The 9231-nt window shown below is 34.1% G+C and overlaps 1 long non-coding RNA gene across 1 annotated transcript; it reads left to right on the top strand.

Annotated features, from left to right (window-relative positions):
• Window positions 1-5806: 5806 nt before the first annotated feature.
• Window positions 5807-8878, top strand: LOC147556545 (uncharacterized). Its single transcript, XR_015234917.1, has 3 exons — window positions 5807-6054; window positions 7232-7359; window positions 8769-8878. It is a non-coding gene; the product is annotated as an uncharacterized LOC147556545 (long non-coding RNA).
• Window positions 8879-9231: the final 353 nt, after the last annotated feature.

Below are 9231 nucleotides of genomic sequence, written 5' to 3'. Positions count from 1 at the left end.
AGTGGTGGCGCCCGAGAATGATGGTGACGCCATAATTGGTGGTGGTGAAGTACAAAAAAGTACACTATAACTTACTCCTTTCAAATTGCAAGACACAATTTGCTCTTACAACCTTCTCTCATCAGATAATACCTCATTGGAAAGCCTATTGTCATGCAGATTGGGCTTCGTCACCTATATTATATGAAATTTACAAGCGGAATGTTGGTTAGTTATTATAAGCTCAAATTTTATTGCTCTGAAACTGAGTTACAAAGTTATGCAAACCAGATTGCAAGCTATCCATAAATTAAAGAGTTAATTCCTATATGGCCCCCTTCTTTGTGACCAGTTTCCTTTATGGCCCCTTTTTTTTCGTACATTCAAATATGACCCACTATTTTCAAGTAAACGTCATTACTACCCTTCGTAATTCTAAATTTAAAACATTAAAAAAAGTTATTTCCACCTCACCCCTCTCTCCACCTCATCTCTCCCTACACCTCACCCCTCTCTCCAATTCACCTCTCTCTCTCTCTCCAATTCACCTCTCTCTCTCTCTCCAACTCTTTCTTCTCCGGCAAGGTTGTCGGCCGGAAAATTTTCCGGCCGGCAACCTTCAAACCTAAAAAAAAAAAATTCTCTCTCTTCTCTCTCTCTAAATTTTTTATTTTTTTAAATCTCTCCACTCTCTCTTCTCTCTCTCTAAAATTTTTTTAAATTTTAGAGAGAGAGGAAAGAGAATTTTTTTTTTTTTTAGGTTTGAAGGTCGCCGGCGGGAAAATTTTTCGGCCGACGACCTTGCCAGAGAAGAAAGAGGTGAGTTGGAGAGAGAGAGAGGTGAGTTGGAGAGAGAGAGAGAGAGGTGAATTGGAGAGAGAGAGAGGGATGAGGTGTAGGGAGAGATGAGGTGGAGAGAGAGAGAGGGGTGAGGTGGAAATAACTTTTTTTTAATGTTTTAAAGTTAGAATTAAGAAGGGTATTAATGACATTTACTTGAAAATAGAGGGCCATATTTGAATTTACGAAAAAAAAGGGGCCATAAAGGAAGCTGGTCACAAAGTAGGGGGCCATATAGGAATTAACTCTAAATTAAAACAGGTCAGTCGGTTACATGAGGGATAAGTCTGGTCGTCTATTTTTATTGGGAGTTTGACAGAGATCACATCCGACGGCTAATATAAAATCTTCTTAGTGTAAATTAAATCAAATATAAGGGTATTAGTGTAAATTGACCAAAATCGGTTAGGATATCCCTACAATAACTAGTACCTATGTATTTCTCTCCTTACCCACAATTTTCTGTCACTCTTCCAAAATCGACGTCATCTTTATTATTGATCGTTCTCTCTTTTTTCCATCTCAAGAGAGCTTTTCTCAGGAATTTTGATTTAAATGTCATCTCCAGCGTTATTCAAGAGGGATATGTAGCGTCTGTAGGACGCGGCGGAAACCTATTGCAAATTAAATTGCAAAGCTCTGCAAACCAGATTGCAAAGCTCTACAATGAGTTTGCAATGCTTTGGAACTTTGTTTTAAACTACTGCAACTGAAATTCGTAACATCTATTATACAAAACAGATCCTTGTGACTAGGACAAAATTAATGTAAATGAATGTGACTTGGCAATGTGACTAGGATAAAATTAATACATTTTCCAGCCAAGTAGGACAACCACTATATAAAAAAACAAATCCAGCCATCCATCTTCTTCTCCAAGACTGAATCTGTCCGTCCATTCTTCCATGTCCCTTCACTTACTATTCTCAATTATCTCTGATAACGACCCTCCATTTTCCCTCTCTACAACTTTATTCTTTTGTTTCTCTCTGAAACAAACTCAAGGTAATAGCTTCTCATCATCTTCAGTCGCCCTCTCTCTGTCGCTTCTCTCTCACGTCTTTCCCAAATTTGAAGGTAAGATGGTTATTTATCTCATCATTTTCAATGTGATTTGTTTCTGGTCTAGGTTTTTTTAACTATTATCTTTCGAATTATCTATGAAATCAAAGAGTTCCGTGAGTTTTGATGGGGTTGATTTTTCATGTAGTTCGAACACTTCCTAAGATAGGTTTGGATTTTGTGTGTAGAAATCGAAGTCTTTAAAGGCTCAATCAATTAGGCCTAACAATCCTTGAGTTCCTTAACTCTGATTTATATGCTTATTTGATAAAAACTATCATGAATCTGTAGTTCAAATTAGAGAGTTTTTTTATATTAATCTGTTTGGAATTGAATCTAATTTGCTTACTTTTTATGTTTATTTGATTTCATTGTTTGCGGTTGTCAAAGATTTGATTATTTACAAGCAAATTGATAAGTTTTTTTCTATTCTCATTTCCCAGGTAAACAACAGATCTTGAACTTGAATTTATGTCTCAAAGGTATTAAAATCCTGCAGGTTGATTCGATTTTTACCACTAAACTTTATATAGACACTAACTGTTTGAGAGAATGTCTCTTAGAGGTTTGAAGTCAAATGTTTTGTCATTCCCTTTTTAATTTCTTTTTTTTGCTTTTGTAGTTGTTTTTTTTTTTGTTTAGTATCTGCCAGAAACAAGACCGTACTTATTGCGCTTTGGTCTAGATACTAATCTGATCCATATATTTATCTCTTAGGAGGCTCACCCGACATTGAAATGGACGAGCACACCTTCATGGGGAACAGAGAAAGAGTTGTTCATTATTTAAATTCATTGAACAAGGTAAAACATTTTTTCTTTTCTCAATTACAATTATTTCTTCTATCCCTGAAGAAATAATTTCGTTACACCGGATTTCACCATATACAACACGGGGCAGTTCCTGTGTAACCGTCACACCCATTACATGATGCCCTCGACCAGCGTAGACCTTAGTCTTGCTAGGAGAGAGATCGTCATTCTTGGAATTCAATATGCTGGTGAAATAAAGAAAGGTCTATTCGGCGTTATGCACTATCTAATGCCTAAGCGTCAAATTCTCTCCTTGCACTCTGGTTGTAATATGGGAAAGGCGGTGATGTCGGTCTCTTTTTTGGTTTGTCGGGTAAACTTCAAAATTTTTATTGTCGCGCTTATGGAGTCCTTTTAGTATGTCCTGTTTTAACCATCTATAGAAACATGAAATTTGAATAGGTACCGGGAAGACAACATTGTCGACAGATCATAATAGGTATTTAATTGGAGATGATGAACATTGTTGGAGCGAGAATGGTGTTTAGACATCGAGGGTGGTTGTTATGCCAAGTGCATTGATCTTTCAAGGGAGAAAGAATCAGTTATCTGGAATGTCATTAAGTTTGGAACTGGTAATTAACCTCCTTTGTCTTTTTCTTCATACAATTTTTTCTTCAAACATTGGTTTGTTTATACCAAATCTTTCTATTTGCAGTACTAGAAAATGTGGTGTTCGATGAGCATACATGTGAGGTGCACTATACCGACAAATCTGTTACAGGTAAATAAGAACCAAACCGATATAACCGTATCACGACAATAGAGGTCTAATATTGTACTTCTTTAGTAGGCATTATATCAGTCGATAAAATGTACTTTCGTACATCACAAGTCTTTCTTTGACATTTCTAATAATTCTATTTGCCGCGTGAATCCCATGATCTATATTTGTCGATTTTGATTGGTTGACCTTCGGGTATGATGACTACTTTGTTTTGTTGACAATAACACAAATCTTTGAAAAATTAGTAATGCTTATATCAGGCAAAATCTAGGAAATACCGTAGCTAAAGTCATTGGATGTTTATGGACCAATTCAACCCATTATTTTATCTTTGTCAAGTGCCCACTCTTTTCCATCTTATCTATAATATGCCTTTTGGAGTGCAAATGGGATAATGATCTCATCTGTTTTGAAGGAAGGAAAAAAAAAACTTTCTATCAAGCAATTCATAAAGTTGAAACTTGTTACGCTTGATTGATTTTAAGTGTTATAATTATAGTTCACAAATCACAAGTTTAGTTAGAAATTTATAGTTTTAGTCTAACTAAGCTTACCTTCTTTTTATTTTCTCCGAATGAACATAATTAATGATAAATGATAATGAGATTTTTATTCTTAGTTTTCTATCAATCTCTATTTACATATATATATATATATTTATGGTATATGTATAGACCAAAAGATGATGATGGTCCCTAACAGTTCTGACCCTGGCAGAAAGGCGTCTTCTTCTAAAGAAGTCCAAAGTTGCGTGATATGTCACTCTCTCTAGATTTGGTGATTTGGGTTGTGATCATTTTGAGTTAAATCATCGCTACTCAGTTGTTTCTTTTCATTTTCTCAAATAATTTTATTTTGATGATTCGCAGTTTGTTGAAAGCTTTTGATTGTTTCTTTCTTACTACTATAGATGCTAACTTTGGTTCCTACTCTTCATTAGTGGTTATCCCAGCTACTTTTTTTCGTGGTATAAATTATCTAGGTTTCTCTTTCCCAAAAATACACCCCCCTTGAAGAAGTATTTCAAGAAGGACTCAATTATGATGCAGTTCATAGCAACACTAATTGTTTGGATAGAATAATCTTGAGCAAAAGAATGTGCCAACCATGCTTTGTTGCTGCTTTAGTTGTGGAGTCCTCTGTCATGGCTATGGACGCTGCAAAACCTATGGCCTTCTCTACATAACCATGGGTAATCTATCTTTTAGAATTCAAATCACATATTGAAGATTTCGAAAGTGTGTATAATGTTGATTATGTTAAGGGGAATTAAAATAATCTAGAAATGCATAAAGGTAATATACGAATACCAGAGGAATGCATTTGACCGTCGTACGTGCTCATCAAAATAATACATCCAACCAATTATTTTTGTCCCAAACTTTATTTATCTCTATATCTGGCCGTCCGCTTTTTATTTATTAAATAATAAGAATATGTTATCTCATTTCCACTCTTTGCTCTAATTGTACTCCCTCACGTTGTGGTTCTCAGTTACTTCTACTTTCGTCATTGTTTGTAGTTGAATCCTACATTTAACCCTTTAAATTAGATCTATTAAATACATGGTTCACAGTATTAAAATCGACATGTTCCTAAAAAGTTAATGCACATGCAACCATTTTTCTTAAAATTGTTTTCTTTCAACTAATTTCATTATATATATATAAGTGAAATTTGAAAAGACGGAAGGTTATTTTTTTTAAAGCTTCTGATAATCATATTATAAGTTTGAATTTGAGCTTTTACCTTGCAGGATAAAAACACAGAGTCAGTTGCCATCCACATTCAAAAACTTTCAAGTCCAATCTAAACAAACGTCCTGGTTTCATTCCAACAAAGAGATGGAACAAATGTATATGCGGAAGATATTGAAGATGGAAAAGTGATTGGTATCATCACCTTGGAAGATGTATTTTAAGAACTTCTGCAGGTAATGAACATGGTACTCCAGTTCTTAAATTCCATGGTTCTCTCCTCTCATGCATGCATGTTCTTCGATCTGGAATATTCAACTAACCGGTCGTTTTTTTTCAAGATAATGTTAAGCTCTTTAGAGGAGTATTCTGCAACACAAAATTGCCGAGAAAAAAGTTAAATGCATTGCTATCAATCATTACAATCACTTTATTCAGGATATCTCTGAAAGGCTTGGTAGACTTTAGCATACTTGGGACGGGATTATACAATAAATTAACCGCTGTACTCATTAACAATCATAACACTTATATCTGCGTGGATATATATATATACACACACACATATATATATATAATATAATATAATATATATATATGTATATAATATATATTAATTTTGTTCGAACTATTGTCTTACACATGATATTATTATGGTTTTATACTGATGCAGGAAGAAATTATAGATGAGAGGGATGAATATGTTGACCTACACAAAAGGTAATCGGACTAAAGATGGTTTATTTTACCATCGTGACAAATTCACAATGGACGAATGGTTGCATAAGAATTTTTCTCATTCTCTTTAGTAGTGAACTTGTAGTTGTTTAAAATAGTAAGTCTTCTTTATGTTTATTCCCAGGGTACGTGTTGTTGCAGCAGCTGCTGCTTCTTCACTTGCAGGAAGCCCATCCGAAGGATCACTAAGAAAGGAATAGTAAGTGCATGTCTTAACTACTGCTTTTCTTCTTTACGTTTCATTTCCTTGTCGTTAATAGAAAAAAATCAAACCAACTAAAAAACATGAAATGGAGATTGAAAGGGTTTGAAAAAAAATTTAAGCCCCAAAACACCCACAACTTTATCATGGGAAAAAACATGCATATGTATTAAGGACACTGTAGAAAAACATGCATAAAAAGGAGATCGGAAGGTTTTTAAACAAAATTTCTCTTCTAAGTACGGTAAAATAGATTGTTAATGGATAATCTTCATTAAAGCATGAATAATAGCATTTGTACTTGCAGTAATAGGTAGATAATCATCCGATATTTGAATTTTTTTCTCCTTCTCAAGTCACATATCATATAAAATTTTGTACGAGATGTTCAAAAGGGTTTTCAATTTTACCTTGAGACACTTTAAGATCAATTTCATGGTCTACAACTAAAAATAGACTTAGTAATAAGGATAAAACAGAAACTGATTCAATAAGGTCATATTGGGATCTTCAGTATTTTATTCATAACATGTATATGATTGTAGACACAAAGAAGCTAAGGCTTGTATTTTATTTTTATCATTTACTTTTTCCAAATTTGTAATTTAGACTTATTGGACGAAGAAATGTATCAGATTTCTCAACCACATGAAGGTTGGAGTTCACGCTTGAGATTTGAATTTCTTTTCAAACGTTAGATATTATCGCATTTGTGTCCGAGTTGTATTTGTTTTATTCCATTCATCACATATGCGAGACAAGTAAAAGTTATACACAAATGAGGTCAATATGACTAGGACATAATAATTACATAAAATCTGACTAGGACAAATATAATCTGATTAGGACATAAATAATGTGATAAGGACAAAATAAATTTACCCCTTCAATCTTCCAACTCGAATGAAATCCAACGGATTCCGATAATGCATCAATCAAACACTTTGTTACCCCCTCACTCGTAACAGATGCATTCAACGGTTCATTTCCCTCGTGATTCTTATTTTTCTTTTCTTTTTCGCGGGAATAGTGACTTTCTCTCTTATCTAAATAGGTTAGCTTCACTTGTCCATCTCTTCATATCATTTTCTGTCTTCGCTCTTGGTACAATTCTATTTTTCTCCCATTACTCCCAGGGTTAGGGTTTTGATTTAGTTTGGTTAGAATATTTCAGTATTAGGGGTACCAAAATTTCTGAGCCTAATTTGGCTGAAGTCGCTCTCTCACTACGGCTGCAACAAGGTTATATCATTGATAGGTTTCAGGAAAGAGGCTGCTGATCAGTCACCGAAAGCATATCAGGTATACTTCTTCTGCTTTCTTTTGATTTGTTAATTATATTTAATAAGGGACTGATGAGATATATCTGGAAGAGTTTCAAATCGTTTCTTAACCTCATACTGCTTTCTTTTAATTTGGCTCAATAAGATTTCATATTTAATTAAAAAATTCTTAACCTCATACTGATGGAGATCTCATTTTCAGTTTATGTTGATTTTATTAATGTATGCGTTTTCTTTTTTGAATGTTATAGTTTTTGAATTATGATGTCCTTGAATATTTTCAGTATTACCTATTTTAATGATTGAGTTGGTTCTGTTTATCATATCATTTGTTCTTTAGATGAAAGAGATTTACGGGTTATCCGCTTTTATAAATATGATTTTCATAAATAGGGTTTAATGGGTTGTTGGGTTCTTGATGTTGTAAATATGTTGTAAAAAGACTAGAAATTTCGGGGCCTCTCACTTTCGTAATCTTTTTAGCTACCATCTTTTTTAGGTTCGATTTAGAGGTTTTCTAACTATTTAAGCATCCTAATCATCCATTCGAATGCTTATCTATTTGGTTTGTAATTTCGATGGAAGCATAAGTTCGCTTGCTCAGCTAAAGTCAACAAGATGGCATCGAAGTGTTAACAGGATATCGTGTTATTGGGGTCTTTGATGAGGCTATTTTCTCTTAAGAATAAATCGAACGAAGAGATTTCTCCTCTGACATGTGGGATGGTTGTATGATCAACTGGTATCCGCATCCCTTATGTTATAAGGGATTTAATGAAACAAATTTGTCATGTTTGTTAATGAACTTGAGACTATCTAGATGTTCTAAAATTTGTCATCAACACGGTTGTCTATATGGTATTTCCTTCGCGGATTTTATAAATATGATTTTCATAAATAGAGTTTAATGGGTTGTTGGGTTCTTCATGTTGTAAATATGTTTTTATAAATAAGGTTCAAATGGGTTCCCTATTTAGAGTGTCCATTTTGATATCAGTAAAAAGGATAGAATTTTCGGGTTCTCTCACTTTGGTAATCTTTTTAGCTATCATCTTTTTTAGGTTCGAATTAGAGATCTTCTAACTATTTTAGCATCATAATAAGCCATTCGAACTCTTACCTATTTGGTTTTGTAATTGCGATGGAAGCATAAGTTCGCTTGTTGAGCTAAAGTCCACAAGATAACAGTGTTAACAGAAAATCGTGTCATTGGTGTCTCTGATGAGGCTATTTTCTCTTAAGAATAAATCGAATGAAGAAATTCCCCCTATGCAATATGGGATGGTTGTATGATCAAATGGTATTCGCCTCCCTCCTTTTATAAGGGATTTCATGCAACAAATTGGTCGTGTCTGTCAATGAACTCGAGACTATCTAGATGTTCTAAAGTGAGGTACTCATAATTTTTCCTCTCGGTTACAATTGCAGGTTCTCCATATGTAGGGCCATAGACGGGCTGTAGCAACCGATGAGTGGCTCCATGTCAAGGACTGCAAGGGCGTCTATGCACTTAGTGACTGTGCCACGATCGACCAACGTAAAGTCATGGTATGTGCAAATTTTGGTTAATTCGTTAAGTATATCAGTTTTAAAAAATATTGTTTTACAATTGAGTTATTATGATAATTTGTTTGTTTTCATTAAATAGGAAGACATTTTGAAGCTATTTAGTATTGTCGACAAGGACCAACAATGATACCTTACCGTGTAGACATTTAGTAAGGTATCCCCAAGTTGAAAATTATCTTAAGAGTAAGCATCTGCATCATATTATAGATTTTTTAAAGGATTCCGAAGAAAGTGATATGAAGGATTTGGGTAACAAAAAGTTCAATTCACATTTTCCCATGAGATTCACAAATGAAGAGTCTCCTTGCAACTGCCGAGGTCA

The sequence above is a fragment of the Eschscholzia californica genome, unplaced genomic scaffold (assembly GCF_041429995.1).
Source record: "Eschscholzia californica isolate CP2 unplaced genomic scaffold, dmEscCali1.0.p SCAF_2, whole genome shotgun sequence".
NCBI lineage: Eukaryota > Viridiplantae > Streptophyta > Magnoliopsida > Ranunculales > Papaveraceae > Eschscholzia > Eschscholzia californica.
Note: the sequence above shows the minus strand (reverse complement) of the source record. Positions and strands in the feature narration are given on the sequence as shown.